Source organism: Salmo trutta, chromosome 19, assembly GCF_901001165.1.
Source record: "Salmo trutta chromosome 19, fSalTru1.1, whole genome shotgun sequence".
Classification (NCBI taxonomy): domain Eukaryota; kingdom Metazoa; phylum Chordata; class Actinopteri; order Salmoniformes; family Salmonidae; genus Salmo; species Salmo trutta.
This window is the reverse complement of record NC_042975.1, coordinates 46,710,552-46,727,899: the sequence shown is the minus strand read 5'-3', so window position 1 is coordinate 46,727,899 and position 17,348 is coordinate 46,710,552. Positions and strand designations below refer to the sequence as shown.

At 41.2% G+C, this 17,348-nt stretch overlaps 1 pseudogene; it reads right to left on the bottom strand.

Moving 5' to 3' along the window:
• Window positions 1–4,023: 4,023 nt before the first annotated feature.
• LOC115153769 (U3 small nucleolar RNA-associated protein 14 homolog A-like) lies at window positions 4,024–9,101 on the bottom strand (annotated as a pseudogene).
• Between the last annotated feature and the right edge of the window lie 8,247 nt (window positions 9,102–17,348).

Below are 17,348 nucleotides of genomic sequence, written 5' to 3'. Positions count from 1 at the left end.
CCATTTTTCCTAATTTGTATTTTCTAATACTTCTAACATGGAACAAAGATTTAAAAACTCTAAAACCTTTTGGCTGCATGGCCTTCGTCAGGGAATACAAAGATCCAATGAGGTCTTCTTTTGAACAAACCTAGCCAGCCCAATTTTGAATATAATCTAAATTTGATCACGCTCACATTTTCTCCTGACACACAAATGGACTATAAATACATAACGTTACCAATTAGTTTATCCTGACCAGATGGACAGTGCGCAGAGGCTGTATGCAGCTGCTCTTAATAGTAGCCTACAGTTGATCAGACGGAAAAATAGTCTTGTTTTCATCCCATACAGCATGTCAGATTTCTAGTGTTTAGGTGTAGCCTAGGCTGCAGCAACAATTATGTCATGAGTTTTTGCTTGTGTCTGTCCGGAGTGATTGTGTTCTTTGCTAAATAAATACAGGAGGAAAGTGCAAAGCCTACTTCAGTGCACGTGAAAAAAATGTGCTGCGTCAACCTCTCTCTTTAATCTAAAGGTTAATGGGTGATGCGATGGAAGCTATCAAGTCATTCGGAATTGTTTTCGACATCCCAGAAAAGATGTTTAGCATGTAAAGCATCGTAACGTGCAATTACAGGTGGCTTGATGATAGGCTCCCTGTTAACCATCTATACATTTGATACCAGTTGCTATTGAACGCTCTCACCTTTTCATCCTTCTTTATGAAACTGATCTCAGGCAGAGGTTGACCCTCGCTTTTAATTCGCACCTTTTCCGTGTACCCCAGAGAGTGAAAGGGGCTCTTCAATAAAAAGTCCACAACATTTTAGGCAGTGTTGGCCATTCTTCCATTCTGGCAGAGAAAACCTCACACTCACTGGTAAAATGTAACTAACTGAAGTTAGTTAGCTACTGAAGTTAGCAAGGCAACTTTAAATAAATTGCACTAACTGGACACAAAAATAAAGTTCTAAACCCAAGAAAACAATTTATAATTTGCCTCCTCCATCACCTGTAATTTAAAAAACTAATTTGAATTGAATAATGTCCCAAAAATAATGTCACGCTTAATCTCTATCCAACAATGTCACCAAGCTTCTCAACACATAGAACCCCCATAATGCTCTGTGGCACAATTCCAGTACAACACGCTAGGTTCGTTCTCTGATCTTACATTATGATTGGATGGACAACATGTCAGTTCATACTGCAAAAGCTTTGATTGGTTGGAGGACGTCCTCCGGAAGTGGTCATAATTACCATGTGTGTCTACGGAAGGGGGTGAGGCCTACCAGCCTCCTAGGTTTTGTATTGAAGTCAATGTAGCCAGAGGAGGACGGAAGCTAGCTGTCCTCCAACTACACCATGGTGCTAGCCCAGACAGTGCTGTTGAAGTCAATGTAGACCTTCATTGCAAAACAGTGTATTTTAACCAATTATTTGGTGACATATGAATATATTTTGTTTAGTTTTTAATGTTTCACTATTTTTATGAAATTTCCCTGAGGAGGATGATCCTCCCCTTTCTCCTCTGAGGAGCCTCCACTGGCTGTCATGTCCTGACCAGTAAAGGGGTTATTTGTTATTGTAGTTTGGTCAGGACGTGGCAGGGGGGTGTTTGTTTTATGTGGTTCGGGGTTTGTTGGGATATGTGTTTATGTAGAGGGGTGTTTGTTTAGAGTATTCCGGGGTTTTTGGTTATGTTCTATGTTTTGTATTTCTATGCTCTGTCTATGTTGTGTATTTCTTTGTGTTGGCCTGGTATGGCTCTCAATCAGGAACAGCTGTACATCGTTGTTGCTGATTGGGAGTCATACTTAGGTAGCCCTGTTTTCACCTGTCCTTTGTGGGAAGTTGTTTTTGCGCTGCTGTGTTTAGCCTGTAATACTGTGCGTTCATTCGTTTTCTTGTTTTGTAAGTGTTCAAATAAAAGTTAAAATGAGCACTCAACCCGCTGCGCCTTGGTCTACTACATACGACGACCGTTACACTGGCCCTGAAAAAAAAGGCAATGCAGATTAATGAAAGCTTGCTTTTCAGTGCTGTTATTCAAGCTGTGTGAGGGAAACAGATTTATTTACACACTTGTTGTAATTTGTCATATCATTATCATTTAATGGTAAATGTATCTATTTTCTTTGAATTCTTATCATACATTACATTCAATGACATTTCATATCATTTCTGTAGTATGTGCAGACAAAAATGGATCATCTAGTTACATAGATACACAAAGGTTGAAATATTAGATTTGGTGTTCTTAAGTTCTAACATAAAGTAAACCGTGCTGGTGGTGTTGGGTGGCATGCATCCAGGTAAACACAGTAGTGTTGTCCTTCAAGTTAGTATTGCGGCATGGGTGATGGCACCTTGCGCATTTCCTGAACATTTGGGCTGAGTTCACACAGGAAGCAAATAACGTACCTGCAGGAATTTGGAATCTGTAGGACAAGTTGCCAACTTCCTAAAGCATTAGTGCCTGCTGCTGATCGGGCCGCCAAAAGCATGCCTCTGTAGTTTGGTCGCTGAGGAGCTGCAGCGATGAGACAAGATTGTAATCACGAAATTGGGGAGAAAAGGGGGTTAAAATAATAATCCGGCACTATGTACAAAGAGGGCAGGTGGAGGAACAGAGTGAATTGGGAGCCTTGAATAAAGAGATGATCTTTTGAAGCGGATTACTGCTGAGTCACTCATATGCCCTGGTCAACTGTACACTATATTGGAAGGATATGCCCCGGTCAACTGTACAGTATAGTGGAAGGATATGCCCCGGTCAACTGTACAGTATAGTGGAAGGATATTCCCCGGTCAACTGTACAGTATAGTGGAAGGATATTCCCCGGTCAACTGTACAGTATAGTGGAAGGATATTCCCCGGTCAACTGTACAGTATATTGGAAGGATATTCCCCGGTCAACTGTACAGTATATTGGAAGGATATTCCCCGGTCAACTGTACAGTATAGTGGAAGGATATTCCCCGGTCAACTGTACACTATATTGGAAGGATGTGCCCCGGTCAACTGTACAGTATATTGGAAGGATATGCCCTGGTCAACTGTACAGTATATTGGAAGGATATTCCCCGGTCAACTGTACACTATATTGGAAGGATGTGCCCCGGTCAACTGTACAGTATATTGGAAGGATATGCCCTGGTCAACTGTACAGTATATTGGAAGGATATTCCCCGGTCAACTGTACACTATATTGGAAGGATGTGCCCCGGTCAACTGTACAGTATATTGGAAGGATATTCCCCGGTCAACTGTACACTATATTGGAAGGATATTCCCCGGTCAACTGTACACTATATTGGAAGGATATTCCCCGGTCAACTGTACAGTATATTGGAAGGATATTCCCCGGTCAACTGTACACTATATTGGAAGGATGTGCCCCGGTCAACTGTACAGTATATTGGAAGGATATGCCCTGGTCAACTGTACAGTATATTGGAAGGATATTCCCCGGTCAACTGTACAGTATATTGGAAGGATATGCCCTGGTCAACTGTACACTATATTGGAAGGATATGCCCTGGTCAACTGTACAGTATATTGGAAGGATATTCCCCGGTCAACTGTACACTATATTGGAAGGATATGCCCTGGTCAACTGTACACTATATTGGAAGGATATGCCCTGGTCAACTGTACAGTATATTGGAAGGATATTCCCCGGTCAACTGTACACTATATTGGAAGGATATGCCCTGGTCAACTGTACACTATATTGGAAGGATATGCCCTGGTCAACTGTACAGTATAGTGGAAGGATATGCCCTGGTCAACTGTACAGTATAGTGGAAGGATATGCCCTGGTCAACTGTACAGTATAGTGGAAGGATATTCCCCGGTCAACTGTACACTATATTGGAAGGATATTCCCCGGTCAACTGTACAGTATATTGGAAGGATATGCCCTGGTCAACTGTACACTATATTGGAAGGATATTCCCCGGTCAACTGTACAGTATATTGGAAGGATGTGCCCCGGTCAACTGTACAGTATATTGGAAGGATATGCCCTGGTCAACTGTACAGTATATTGGAAGGATATGCCCTGGTCAACTGTACACTATATTGGAAGGATATTCCCCGGTCAACTGTACAGTATATTGGAAGGATATTCCCCGGCTTTTTATTTTTATTTCCCTTTTGACTTTCACTTCATAATAAGACTATAGAGTTCTGGCTTTTTGGAGATCTGCACGACGGATCTTAGCCTGACAAAAAAATTATAGTTTTATATATTGGTTGTAGATAAGTGAGACCATCAATAACCATCTAGAAAAACTTTTGTGCGTTGTTGTTTTTCCAGTACATTGTCCTTTTAGTGCACATACAAAATTAAGTCAAGGGCAGTAGTGTGTGCAGGTCTTTGCACTTACCCAGCACTAACACACTAGATTTAGCTTATCTTATGCATATGACCCCATGCTGGATGCTTGAGGCCTCCTCAGTGGGTGTCAGAACAGGGTCATGGAGAGGCTGCTTGTTCATGTGCAGGAGGCTGAATATCTCTTGTTCTAGGAAAGTTTGGGCCTGGAGCATATAATATCTGAAATTAGTTTACAATTATAGTACACAAACAGAGAAAAAAACAAAGGAACTTTTTATACCAACCTTCCATCCAGCCACCACCTGCTCTATGCGTTTTGGGCCAGAGGGCTGCTGGTTCAGTGGGAAGACCAGCTGTTCTGCCTTCTGGTTCTGCAGGACCACACTCTGCCAGCGGGACACCTCTTTTGACGTTTTCTCAAAAGCCACTTCTCTTTGGATCTGTAAAAGGATATTTGTTAAATCCTCAGTTGTAAACAGAGGCCTGCATTCAAGACTACCCATTGATGGTCTTACTCGTTCTGTCTACTTCCTGGTCAGGGGTGTTTCCAGGGTGCTCTGGTTGTGTTGAAAGTTCTTCAGCTGCTTCTTCGTCTTCATTAATTAAGGCACTGGGGGTCTTACCCAAGGTTCCAATGAGGTCAGACAAATTGATTTAGTCTAATTCACCTGTCATTCATGACACGCAGACAGCCATACAGTTCAGACTGTCAAATCACATGTTCCTGGATCTTGTCAGACATTTAGCTACACGTTTCACTAGTGAACTGCCAAACTATCTTGATATAAGCACAAAAATAAACAGGGTACATTTAGTTTAATTTACCTTTGACTGTGAATTCTGACACCTGAATGCTTTCTTCAGACCGTTCAGTAAGCTTCTTCCTAATAGTGTGAATAATACACATTGACAAAATAACTGATCAAACATACATGACTACAAAAGCAACACAAATAAAAAATGTTACATTACATACTGGTGATTTAATTCAATTGGTAGGCTAAGTCCTCCGGTCTGCATTTCTCTTTGTTAGGATGTAATTTGAAGTACTTGCAACACCAGAAGTTAATGGTTATATGTAGGAGAAATGTATATGGTGGGGTCAATTGAGGGCGGATAAGATCCAGGGGTTTGGAAAGTTACTAAGTAAGGGAAAAGGCAATCACGTTGTGGTCACTGATAAGGGTGGATAGCTGTAGATTAGGGAAGAATGTGGGCCGAGTTCAGGTCAGGTCAGGTCCCATGAAAGGAGAAGGAACAGTTTTATTACCCACATCACATAAATTCCTGCCTAGCAACAAAGATGTAGTGTTTAGAGAAAAGGAGGAGGCTAAGCCTAAAGGGGGCTATAAATACTTGTGCTCGTGTAAACATGTCTTTGTCTTAAGCAGCTGAATGACCCAGTGGTTGAATAAACTTGGTTTGAGCTTTACTAGTCGTCTGCGAGTTTTACTCTGTTCATTTAGAATCTAACATCTTGTACAACTCCAGAAGCCCCACTTATCTAGGAATGTACCATTAAAACATGATCAGTTCTGACCTTTTCTTCCCCCCCAAGCGAGGTGATAGCCTCCAGTAGCTTGCAGTGTTTCCTCTCATCATCACTGCCTCCCTGTATCAAACAAGACACACAGTACCAAAGTTGACCGACCAATCCATAATCGATTTGCTTGGAAAAGTCAGATTCAATATAGTGATCTCCTTCTACATGTTTCTATTCCAGGTTAATGGAATAACGCTTTAAATCAGATTATTCACTTTAAAATGTATGCCAAACAAAAACCATTGATTTCAACGTTTACAAATTATACAACTATGCAAAAGGACAGAAACCACTTCATGTCACCATTCTCTCTACCTCTGCTGAGCTGTACTCAATGAACAGCATTCTCACATACAACGCGTTCGGAAGGTATTCGAACCCTTTCCCTTTTTCCACATTTTGTTACGTTACAGCCTTATTCACAAATGTACTAAATTATTATTTTTCCTCATCAATCTACACACAATACCCCAAAATGACAACACAAAGACAGGTTTAGGTTTTACAAATGTATACAAAATAAAAACAGATATATCATATTTACATAAGTATTCAGACCCTTTGATATGAGACTTGAAATTGAGCTCAGGTACTTCCTGTTTCCATTGATTATCCTTGAAATGTTTCTACAACTTGATTGTAGTCCACCTGTGGTAAATTCAATTCATTGGACATGATTTGGAAAGGCACACAACTGTCTATATAAGGTCCCACAGTTGACAGTGCCAAACAATTCTGAAAGTGCATGCAATTTTCAAGTGAAGTGCAAGCTACTCATAGTTGGGCTGCGAGCTACTCGCAATCGACCTGTTGGAGACCCCTGCCCTAGATCCACTCCAATTCACATATCACCCCAATAGAGCCAGAGATGACACAATCTCAATCGCACTCCACCGAAAACTGTCAAACAAATATCACACATCAGACAGTGCAAATTCCCAGCTACAATCTAGTCAATGGAACATTGACATTATCACACCCCTAGTTATCCACTATTGGCTTAAAAAGCCAAATCTAACAATATCTGGCAATTCATTTCCAGCAATATTGCCCCTGTCTGTCTGCGTGGTGCGCGCGTATGTCTATCCCTCCGTGTGTGGTCAGTTGATGTGTTAAGCTATATGGAATTGTTTTAGGAAGGTCATACTAAGGACCATTTAGCTATTTGATTTTGAAGTATAAAAAATATATATTCCAAAAATGTATTTGATGAAACAGATTTTTTTGTTGTCTTACTGCTATTAGCCCATGTAAACACATTGCATTACAGATTCACCACATGGAACAGATAATCCCCCCAAAATATCAACAGGAAGTTTTTTCTGAAGAGCCTCTCCTATATCTGAGAGATACTTTTGTATATATAGTGTATGTGGACACTCCTTCAAATTAGTAGATTTGGCTATTTCAGCAAGGCCTGTTGCTGACAGGTGTATAAAATCGAGCACACCGCCATGCAATCTCCGCAGACAAACATTGGCAGTAGAATGACCTTCCTGAAGAGCTCAGTGACTTTCAACGTGACACCGCCATTGGACTCTGGAGCAGTGGAAATGTGTTCTCTGGAGTGATGAATCACGCTTCACCATCTGGTAGTCCAACGGGCGAATCTGGGTTTGGTGGATGCCAGGAGAAATTACCTGCCCCAATGCATAGTACCAACTGTACAGTTTGGAGGTGGAGGAGGAATAATGGTCTGGGGCTGTTTTTCATGGTTCGGGCTTGGCCCCTTAGTTCCAGTGAAGGGAAATCTTAATGCTACAGCATACAATGACATTCTAGACGAATCGAATTCTGTGCTTCCAACTTTGGGGAAGGCCCTTTCCTGCATGACAATGCTTCTGTGCACAAAGCAAAGTCCATACAGAAATGGTTTGTCGAGATCAGTGTGGAAGAACTTGACTGGCCTGCACAGAGACCTGACCTCAACCCCATCGAACACCTTTGGGATGAATTGGAATACCGACTGTGAGCCATTCCTAATCCTCCAACCTAACTAATGCTCCTCCAACCTAACTGTGGCTGAATGGAAGCAAGCCCCCACAGCTATGTTCTAACATCTAGTGGAAAGCCTACCCAGAAGAGTGGAGGCTGTTATAGCAGCAAAGGGGGGTACCAACTCCATATTAATGCCCATGATTTTGGAATGAGATGTTCAACGAGCAGTGAGCTTGTGTGGCCTACCACTTCGCAGCTGAGCCACTATTGCTCCTAGACATTTCCTCTTCATGATAACGGCACATACAGTTGCCCCGGGGCAGCTATAGCAGTGCAGAAATTTGACAAACTGACTTGTTGGAAAGGTGGCATCCTATGACGGTGCCGCGTTGAAAACCACTGAGCTCTTCAGTAAGGCCATTCTAATGCCAATGTTTGTCTATGGCGATCGCATGGCTGTGTGCTCGATCTTATACACCTGTCAGCAACAGGTGTGACTGAAAAAGCCCAAACCACTAGTTTGAAGGGGTGTCCGCATTCTTTTGTATATATAGTGTATATTGAGAGAAAACATAGTGTACTACTTTCTCTTGTACACTAAGGACCCGCGGAAGAGTTGATTGGGGAGAGAAGAGAAGAACGTGACCATTTGAAAGGTAAAAAAAGATGAGTAGCTTGCGAAATATTTAATGGTAGAAAAGGTTGGAGACCCCTGATCCAGGGTGTCTGGGATGATGGTGTTGATGTGTGTCATGACCAGCCTGTCAAAGCACTTCATAATTACAGATGTCATTTAGGCAAGTGACCTTGGGGCTCTTGGGAACAGGGACAATGATGGTCAGCTTGAAACGTGTTGGGATTACAGACTGAGACAAGGAGAGATTGAAAATGTCTGAAGACACTTGCCAGCTGGTCTTCGCATGCTTTGAGAATGAGCCCTGGATTTCTGTCCGGCGGCCTTGTGACTGTTAACCTTTTTTAAACGTTTTGCTCATATCGGCCACGGAGAGCGAGATCACACAGTCACCCGGAAAAGCAGGGGCTTTCACGCAAGGGACAGTGTTATATTCCTCGAAGCGAGCATAAAAGCCATTTAGCTCGTTTGGGAGTTCTGCATCACTGGGCAACTCATGGCTGAGTTTCCCTTTGTAATCCGTTAACGTCTGCAAACAATGCCACATTCGACGAGCATCGGAGCCTGTGTAATAGGATTCCACCTTACTCCTATACTGGCCTTTTGCACGTTTGATGTCTCGTCTGATGTCGTAGCTTGATTTCTTGTATGCGCCCATGTCCGTGTCCCGTTCCTTGTAAGGGGTAGCTCTAGCCTTTAGTCCAGCGCGGATGTTGCCTGTAATCCATGTTTTTTTGTTTGGATACGTTCGTATCACTGGTACTTCCTGTTTGAGCAGGAGAGTAGTCATGGTCAGATTGAGGTAGGGTGGTATTTTGCCTTCTCTCCCCTATGCACTCACAGCGAATTGCGGAGTGGTAACGTGCTTAACCATGACGCTGTTAAAAAACTCAAGGTTTAAAATGGTACAGTTCGTGCATATTTAGGAGTTGATAAATAAATAAAGTCGGAACGGAAAGCTAGGAACTTCCTCTTTAAACTGTTGTTTCCTGCGCAATTGCAAGAATTGTTGGGCATTGACTGCTTGTCAGAATGCAGGTTTCCCTCTGACTCGTAACTTGAATGCGACTCGAGATTAATATTTATCTCATATAGAACACACAACAAACAGACAATGTAATATTCTACCATGGGGTTGTCCAATTTTTCAAATCATGACTTGTTACTTTGTTTGCAGAGGAAAAGTAAATGTGGACAGTTCTAGCATCTTCAAAGTGGGCCTCGACAGAAATATTTGTTAATGTTTCATATTTTTGGGACGTGGCGACAATGATTTTGCCATGGCGCAACACCACAGTTAAATGAGTACAGCAGAAAGACTGGAGCTATGGATGCAAGGACTGACCATCCATGATATCAACATTATAGTTTTAACAATGTTTTGAGGCTATACAGTGTTTGTTTACATTTACAATGTTTATAAACATTGGAGTCAAACAAGCTAATATTTTGGGTTCTGATGAAGTACGGCAGCTGAACTAAGCTCATGAAGCATTTATTGTAACGATCGTCGTCGGGTGATGAGGAAGCGGACCAAAGCGCAGCTGGGAGCGAACACATGTTTATTCTTCATACTGAAATAAACACGTACACAAAACCAAGAAAAATGCCGATACGTTAACTGCTCAAACACAAAGAGGCAACACCCCACAAACAGCGTGGGGGAAAAAGGAACTTAAATGTGATCCCAATCAGAGACAACTAGCGACAGCTGTCTCTGATTGGGAATCGACAGAACCCAACATAGAAATAAACCACATAGAGCTAACACCAGGCTATAACGCAAACATAGAAAACAAACCAAGGAAAAATACCCAACATGACACACCCTGACCCAAAATACCCAAGTTCACCTGGTCAGGGCGTGACATTTATAAGTTACATTCTTCAAGAATCAATGGGTATATCATGGTATTCCATACCTAAAATGTATGTAGCAACTAAGGATTCTAGCTTTAAATTACAGTGCATTAATTAGAAGAAAGAAAAAAAACTTTTGAGTTTAAAGATTTTTAATTGGTGGAGCACTGCAGATACCAATATCCCTGTGAGCCTCCCAGGCCCATGTTGCCCAGGGTTAAAAACATAAATTAATAATATTACATTGTAATGTATTGTATTACACCTAAAGTTATTCCCGGATCCCTTGGCCAAAATAATTTTTGTCTGTTAGAAATATTCATAAATAAAATGACCCCACTGAGAAAATGACCCGGACTGACCAAATTTGAACAACTTTTCTGACGAAGGCCGTGAGGCCGATACGTAAAGCTTATTAAAGATCAGTGATACTATCAAGAGCAGTGTGCGGTTTCCTTTTTCCTTCAACTACTTTTCAACGTCCATGGACGTCCCTTGTTGGCCGGTCGCTCAGGGGGGGGAGGATGCTTGTTACAGTAAATGGAGGGTAGGTGGTAGGCGTCATGGTAAGTGTCCGTAAGAGCCATGAGATGTGACATTAACTGGGCGAGTGAGAAGAGCGGCAGCAAAAGGGAGAATGAGGGGTCGTCCAGACTTTTCACAGTCTTGCTTTGTCCACCAAATGACAGAAAGAGAAGAAAAACTGTCATGAGCTGAACATAACAGTCAGTGGAAGGAAGAACAGTAGCAGGTGACCTAACTGTGCTTTGTGACTAAGATGTCCCATTGTAGCCAATTCAGTTGCCGTAATTAACGATTTGGTAACAGGATGAGTTTTAATCGCGTAATAATTCATAAACTACCTTGATATCAGTAAAAACACTAACTAATTGGTAGGTCTACCTTAATTGTTAATTCTGGGAGCTTTCATTTATCCTCCCTCATGAGGGAGAGAAATTTGAATATGATAAGAGAATTATCTAATAAAGGTAAATGAATCAATAAACCATGATGAATTATTAGTCATACAGCATGGTTAATGAATAATCAATGTAATGATCAATGTAGGGATCGATTGGTCTGATTAGTTCCAGAAAGTCCAGGAACCACTGGAGAGGGAAAGAAATGTGTGTGAATGCAATTAGTATAGAGTCAATGGCAGATGGTAAAGGGAGTAACTCTTCAAAGAGTTCCTAACCTTGAAGGAAAGGAACAGGCTGAGCCAGTGATAAACGGCGTGAGAAGTCAATGGGGGTTGCAGGTCACCAACAGATTGTGTGTAAATGTATGTGCGTAAGTAAGCAAGAACTATATAATGACTGTTTTGTTATCCTGATGCCAGAACATTCTCTGAATAAAGCTACAGAAACCTTTTGCAGAAAGCTGAGTCCTTGCCTAATTATTTTAACCCATTGTCTTACAAACCTTGGGCATTAGTCAAGGCAAATTGATTATTGATTATATTTTAAAGATGTTTAGATTTTTTGGGTAATGGAATTACAAGGCACAAAGCAATGTTTCTTAAACATACAGAAGGCAAATCATTTCTCCAAAACTAAATATAAGTGTTGCTATTAGATGGCAGGAGTTCTTACTTCAACATTATTTAGGGTGTCCAAGCAAAAATGCCTATTTTGACCAATGGGTCAAATAATATGTTAATTGTGTAGATAATCCCCTAAAATACTGTCTAGCATAATCCGTAAAAAAAATTATTGGAGTTTTTTTCCCTTGTTGGATGGTCAAAATTAGGGTGACTAAATCAATGGAGGCCACAAAAAAAAGTTGTCAAAAATAAGGAAGATTGCACAGCATCGAATTAGCTTGGCTGGATGCTGTGCGAGAACGAAGGCTAGCTGACAGGATTCCCTTTCCCGTTGAACTCGTCATATTTCTTCTCTAATTTATTTGTATTTAACCATTATTTAACTAGGCAAGTAAGTGAAGAACTAATTCTTATATACAATGACAGCCTACCCCGGACAACGCTGGTCCAATTGCGCCGCACCGATGGGACTCCCAATCATGGCCGGATGTGATTCAGCCTGGATTCAAACCAGGGACTGTAGTGACACCTCTTGCATTGAGATGCCGTGCCTTAGACCACTGCGCCACTCGGGAGCCACAGGACATCATTTTGAGATTTTGAGACATGACGTAGTACTTTCATATTTAGTATCCGCTTTTAATATCTATTTCTCACAAAAACAAGCGTATCTCTGAAATGTCAACAGCGTCAAGGGCAATGTGTGTACCACAAGTTTTTATTTATTTTCAAAGCCTTTCACACTTCATTCCACTCGTGATGCTAATTTGTCCTTTTGCAACCTGCGGAAATGACCACCACCACATGTAAAATCAAGTTGCAACGAGAAAGCTGCACCCCTCTGTCAACACAGCTCTGTGTTTATTATCGGATGTATTAGATTACGAATTCTGACTTTTTGGATATAGTGTTAATTAAATATTTTGAGAAAAACCCCACTGGACGATTCAGAAGAATCAAATGTGTCTTGGTGAAACGTATTTCAAAAATAAAAATAAAAGTATTTTATAATATAGGGAGGTGTAATTCATCACCAAAGGCATATTCACCCACTGGGCAGAGTGACGCATTTCTAATCCATCTGTTTGCCCAGAAATCAAAGCCTTTGCTTATTCCTCATTTTAAGGTTTGAAACTTTCATAAATGTATATATTTTTTTAATATTGGCTCTTAGTTTTCATTTGACACCCAATTTGACATGCTCAGAACTAGAGATGAAACAGTATGAAGATTTTATTTCACAATTATAGTGACCAAAATGATCAGTATTATCACGGTATTGTTAAAACGTGCTGGAAATGTTCAAAAAGTACTGATACACACACTGAAATCATTTCACCAAGTTTAATATGGAAAACCATTTTGTGTGCATAAACATTAAAATAATAACATTAAACATTGACATTAAAGATGGCACCATGTGGCCATGAGAGGTAAAAGTTTCCGTAGTGCAGGTTTAAATGAACACAACCTTAAGTAAGCAAATCAAATGTGCATATAAAAGCAACACAAGTAAAGCAATGTGCATGTAAGAACAATACAACCACATGTAAACACCTCCAATGTGCATGTAAGAACAATACAACCACATGTAAACACATCCAATGTGCATGTAAGAACAATACAACCACATGTAAACACATCCAATGTGCATGTAAGAACAATACAACCACATGTAAACACATCCAATGTGCATGTAAGAACAATACAACCACATGTAAACACATCCAATGTGCATGTAAGAACAATACAAACATATGTAAACACATCCAATGTGCATGTAAGAACCATACAACCACATGTAAACACATCCAATGTGCATGTAAGAACAATACAACCATATGTAAACACATCCAATGTGCATGTAAGAACAATACAACCACATGTAAACACCTCCAATGTGCATGTAAGAACCATACAACCACATGTAAACACATCCAATGTGCATGTAAGAACAATACAACCATATGTAAACACATCCAATGTGCATGTAAGAACCATACAACCACATGTAAACACATCCAATGTGCATGTAAGAACAATACAACCACATGTAAACACATCCAATGTGCATGTAAGAACAATACAACCATATGTAAACACATCCAATGTGCATGTAAGAACAATACAACCACATGTAAACACATCCAATGTGCATGTAAGAACAATACAACCACATGTAAACACATCCAATGTGCATGTAAGAACAATACAACCATATGTAAACACATCCAATGTGCATGTAAGAACCATACAACCACATGTAAACACATCCAATGTGCATGTAAGAACAATACAACCACATGTAAACACATCCAATGTGCATGTAAGAACAATACAACCATATGTAAACACATCCAATGTGCATGTAAGAACCATACAACCATATGTAAACACATCCAATGTGCATGTAAGAACAATACAACCACATGTAAACACCTCCAATCTGCATGTAAGAACAATACAACCATATGTAAACACATCCAATGTGCATGTAAGAACAATACAACCACATGTAAACACATCCAATGTGCATGTAAGAACAATACAACCATATGTAAACACATCCAATGTGCATGTAAGAACCATACAACCACATGTAAACACATCCAATGTGCATGTAAGAACAATACAACCACATGTAAACACATCCAATGTGCATGTAAGAACAAAACAACCACATGTAAACACATCCAATGTGCATGTAAGAACAATACAACCACATGTAAACACATCCAATGTGCATGTAAGAACAATACAACCATATGTAAACACATTCAATGTGCATGTAAGAACCATACAACCATATGTAAACACATCCAATGTGCATGTAAGAACAATACAACCACATGTAAACACATCCAATGTGCATGTAAGAACAATACAACCACATGTAAACACATCCAATGTGCATGTAAGAACAATACAACCATATGTAAACACATCCAATGTGCATGTAAGAACCATACAACCATATGTAAACACATCCAATGTGCAGGTGTTGACATTAAAATAACAACACAAAATATGTAAAAAAAAATTACAAAATCAAATGAACAGCACAGATTGTATGTTCGTTCTCTCCTTCATGAAGAAATCAGGGGCTGCTGGTCTAACATCCTGTATATATGCATCTTTTGTTCAATTGAGATTGAAATGTAAAAATGTCAGCATATTTACTTTGTCCGGTTTAAGTAGTGATCTGCGAGGGGAGACAATGCGCCCGCTGGCACTGAACACTCTATCAAAAGCTTCCTGGCAACCCTGGCAAGGTGAGGCAGCTCTGATTCATGGCCCCTCAACCACACCAGTGGAACCTCTTCTGCTGGAATGGGTGGGGCCCCTCCACCACACCAGTGGATCCTCTTCTGTTGGAATGGGTGGGGCCCCTCCACCACACCAGTGGATCCTCTTCTGTTGGAATGGGTGGCAGAGACAAGTTGACCTTGATCTCTTCTTTCACTCTGTCTTCTGGGGTGGTCGGAATCTGACCCTCTTCACCTCTCTGCTGCCTCTTTCTCAATAACCCAGCCAGAACTTTCCCCTCCGATGCCGCTGTGGAGGTGTTGGTGGTGGAGGTGCTGCTGGTGCTTTGTGGTTCTTCCCTGACTTGTGCAGCTGCCAGCTTCAAGGCCTCCTGGACACAGCTGTCAGTGTCAACTTTTGCAGCCTCAGGCTCATCTAAAAAGGCTCCTTTTAAAGCGGGGGTCAATGAAACAAGCCATGTGCATGACTCTCTTTCCCATCTCTGTGTATCTGTTGATAAGGTCTTCTCTCATTACCCCTTTTATCTCCTTGGTCAGGGATGGCTCTGTATCCTTTTCCACCAGAACATCACAGGTGATGTGGTCCAGGACAGGCTTGATGGCTGACAGTGTCACTCGTGTCTCTGAGGCAAGTGCATCTATAAACTTGCTCAGAGGTTCAAGGATCTGGCACAGTTGCTCCATGACACTTATGTTGGCATCCTTGGGCATCAGATGCCATGTTCCACTTTCTCCAGCCAGTGTTTTGCACAGACTGGCTGCTGTTGGCTGAGGAAAGCTCAAGCATCTTGTGTGTAGATCCCCATCGAGTCACCACATCATGGATCAGAGCCTTTTGTGGCATGTTGAGGCCAGCTTGCTTTTCTCTCAGTTCTCTCCTCTTCCAGCTCCATGAGAAGCCTTGGACCAGATGACAGCAGGCCTTGACTGCTGTGTCAATTCTGAATTTTCAGAGCCTTTGAGATGGCCAGGTTGAAATTATGGCCAAAGCACCCAAGCCACAGATCTGGGAACTCTTCAAAAGCCTTGATCATGTTTGTTGTGTTGTCTGTGGTTATGCAGACCAGGTCTTTCTTGTTGATCCCCCACTCTTCCAGCATATTCTCAAAAAACACTCTGATAATGTGAGCCAAGTGATCTTCTGGGAAGAACTGTGTTTCCAGGCAGTTTTGATTCCAGTTGCCAGTCTGGGGTGAGGTAATGGATAGTGAAGCTGATATAGGGTTGACCACCCCCACTTTTACTGGTCCAGAGGTCAGTAGTTGCAGCAAACCATGTGCCTTGAGCCAAACCTTTTCTAACATCAGCTTTAACCTGGTTGTACAGGTTTGGGATTTCAGTCTTGGAAAAGAATGTTCGTGATGGCACTTTGTAGTGAGGTGCGGCAACCTTCATCAGCCTCAGAAAGCCAGGCCTCTCAACAATTTGAAATGGTATCATGTCCTTTGCAATGTAATATGAAAGGGCTGCAGTGAGGTCTTGAGCATTTTTTGATGTGGGTGCATAAGCAGCCTGCCTTTTAAATGCTTGCTGGAGTGTCTGTGTTCCAACCGTAGATAAGGGGGGAACAGTAGCATCACTGGGTTTGCCTGCTGCATGCCCACTCTGTAAACAAGGGAATAGCAAATGTATTATTATGATTAACACACACACACACACACACACACACACACACACACACACTCTTCTGTGTTGCATTTGAGTATATGCAATGACCCCATGCACAATTTACATAAATACAAATGAGTCTTAAGAAGACAGTGATAGTAATTGCAATGAGCCCGATATTTTTATTTTTTTGCATGTTCTGCAGACAGGGTGACCATCTCCGATTAAGTTTCCCTCAGCACTCTTGTAAAACCCAAAATACGACCACACTTCAGATATGGTCCTCTTAGAAGGCTGAAAAACCTCCTGAGCGCTGTCACTGCCTTCAGCCATGTTTTCACACAAAACAAAACCCACGTTGCATGCTGCGCCTGCGTCAGACTGTTGCTAACTTTGCTTGATGCTGGACAGTATTTACAGTGAGTTTTTCAAGCCACGGTAATCAAACACAGTTTAAATGATAATTCAAGTTTGAAACGGTAATGCTAACCGTTGGGAATTTGACTGTGATTTATCGTGATACCGGTAACCGTTTCATCCCTACTCAGAACTCTACATGTTGATGCTTATGGGTCCTTTCAGATGGAAATGCCCATATCCTACTGTTTTATTTTCTCAAGATGAT